We start from the raw sequence: 3,065 nt of genomic DNA on the forward strand, positions 1-3,065 counted from the left end.
CTTTTATCACTGGCTACGTTTAAATCTGTTGTCTCTATGTTTGATGTGATGAGTGTTTTAATGTTAGTAATTTTGCTTATTGTTTCGGGAAGTGCAAATACCCACGGGAGTACCAGCTGCTGCTCTATTGTTTCTGTTTTTACCTTTATAAATATCAATGGATAGTAATAGCCTAAAGTTTAAAATAATCTCGCTGAACGTTCGAGGTATACGAAATTTCGAAAAGCGGTAATCAATTTTCAATTGGTTAATGAAGCAAAATTCCGACATCTGTTTTTTGCAAGAAACATCCAGCACTGAGGATATTGAAAATCAGTGGAAAAAACAATGGCCTGGGGCCAGTTTCTCGAAAGCCCCGAAACTTTTCGGGCCTGAAAAGCCATTTGAGAAACTGCCAACCGCTTATTTTGGAAGGCCGATCTTTTAACAGGTTTTCAAGGTAACAAAAAGCAAACTGTCTGTGAAGTTTGACGACTTAAATCATCTCCGTTCTTGAGATAAAAGGGAATTGTGACACCCGAAAATGGCCCGTAAATTTTCGGGACTTTCGAGAAACGGGCCCCTGGAGACATATACTTCGCTCATGGCTCTACCCATAGTCGTGGGGTTGCTATCCTTATACGCAAATCCTTTGACTTTAATTGCAATCAATTCAAACCGATAAGGAGGGGAGATTTTTATTTATAGAAGCAACAATTCAAGATGAGCCCTTCCTTTTGGTAAATATCTACGCCCCCAATAGTGTCACTAGCCAGTCTTTGTTCTTTCAATCATTGACAGAACTTCTTTGTGACGAGCAATACCAAGGGACTAATCACAAAATTATATCAGGCGGGGACTTGAATATCACTTTTGACCCTGATCTAGACTGTTCAGGTGGAAAACCAGTGCTAAAAGAATCGGTGAAGTTTGTAGACGATATTTTGTTAAATAATGATTTAGTAGGCATTTGGAGAATCCGCAATCCCGATGCTAAAAAGTTTACTTGGAGGCAAAAAAGCCCAATAATTCAAAGGCGATTAGACTACTGGCTTATAAGCGATTTGCTACAAGACGATGTAGCTAATGTAGACATTGTGACAGCAATCAAAACAGACCATTCCGCAATAACCCTTGAAATTAACAGCTTAAAAGATCAACAGCGTGGTCCCTCTTTCTGGAAGTTCAATAACAGCCTATTAGAAGACCCCCTGTATGCTCAGTGCTTACGTGATGGTTTCCCAAAGTGGCTTGACGAAATTAATTATTGTGATGATTTGAGAGTTAAATGGGATTGGATGAAACAAAATTCGTGAGGAAAGTATATCTTACAGTAAATAAAAAGCTAAGGAAAGGAGAAAGAAAATGCAAGATATTGAAAGAAAACTTAAATTTTGTGAGGAGAAAATAGCGGAAACGCCCACGCAGGAAAACTTAGCAAATCTTGAATCGGCTAAAGTGGAATATGAAAACGAGTACAATTATATTGTGAGGGGATCAATGATTCGTTCCCGTGCGACATGGCTTGAGCAAGGGGAAAAAAATAGTAAATACTTTTTGAATTTAGAAACTAGAAATAAGAAGAAAAGTTGCATAAGAAAACTGGTTCGGGACAACGATGAGGAGACCACTGATTCAAAAACCATAATGAATGAAATATACAACTTCTACTCAGACCTTTATGATGAAAAGTCCGGTATACGAACTGACTATACAAATTGTCCCTTCCTTCAGAACTCTTCGTCAATTCCCAAGCTATCTGATTCAATGCGCGATTTGTGCGAAGGCCAGCTAACATACTCAGAATGTTTTAAGGTTTTGTCCACATTTAGTAACAATAAAACGCCTGGGAATGATGGGCTTACAATTGAATTTTACAATTTTTCTGGCCAGAACTCGGGACGCTATTAGTGGATTCACTTAATTATGCTTATTTTTATGGTGAACTATTAAATTCGCAAAAGCAAGCCGTAATAACCTTAATAGAGAAGAAAGACAAAGATAGGAGATGGATCAAAAATTGGAGACCAATTTCTCTAGTTAATGTGGATGTCAAAATTGGTTCAAAAGCTATGGCTCAAAGGTTAGAAAAGGTTTTACCTTACATTATTCACTATGATCAAAATGCCTTTGTCAAAGGGAGGACCGTCTTCGATGCAGTGAGAACAATTAGTGACATCATGGAATTCACAAGTGCGTGAGACTATCCGGGCATAATGACCGCTATAGACTTTGAAAAGGCCTTTGATTCTTTAAATTGGAACTTTGTTTCAAGATCATTAGAATCCTTTGGTTTCGGAACATCATTCTTAGCATGGATTAAAACATTTTATAAGAACATAACCAGCTGTGTTGCTAATACCGGCTTTTTTCACTCCTTCATTCAAACTCAAACGAGGTGTTCGACAAGGCGATCCACTATCTCCTTCACTTTTTATCACAGTACTTGAATTGCTGGCGATATCTATACGAAACAATGGCCAAATTAAAGGTATCATGGTGGACGGGACTGAAATTAAATTGCTTTTGCGGATGACATGACATCTTTTGTCTGTGACAAATCATCCCATAGCGCCAAGTTTGACACCCTAGAGTTCTCCGGTGCATACTCCGGACTAAAGATTAACCAAGACAAAACAGAAATCCTCCTACTCGGGAATATGAACATCAGCAGTTCAGAATTGGGGGTGAGTGAAATAAGCAAAGTTATAAAAATTTTAGGGATCAATTTTACAAAAAACTACTCGCTCTTCTACAAGCTTAATTTCGAATCAATTGAGATGATCCTTGAAAGGATTGTTAAACTGCTGGGATTGGAGAGGACTCACATTACTTGGGAAAAGACAAGTGATTAAATCGTTTGCTGTTCCCAAGATCTTATATAAGTTACCCTTATCTCAAGAAATAAACAGTTCATAAAGAAAATTAACACCTTATTATATTCTTTCGTATGGAAAGGAAAGGACAAAATAAAGCGCACAGCATTGATTAACTCTATTGATAAGGAGGTTTAAAAATGCCCGATATTGAGTCAATGATCTCGGCTCAAAGAATAATTTGCATCAAGAGGTACCTATCTCATGAGC

The sequence above is a fragment of the Montipora foliosa genome, chromosome 8 (assembly GCF_036669935.1).
Source record: "Montipora foliosa isolate CH-2021 chromosome 8, ASM3666993v2, whole genome shotgun sequence".
Classification (NCBI taxonomy): domain Eukaryota; kingdom Metazoa; phylum Cnidaria; class Anthozoa; order Scleractinia; family Acroporidae; genus Montipora; species Montipora foliosa.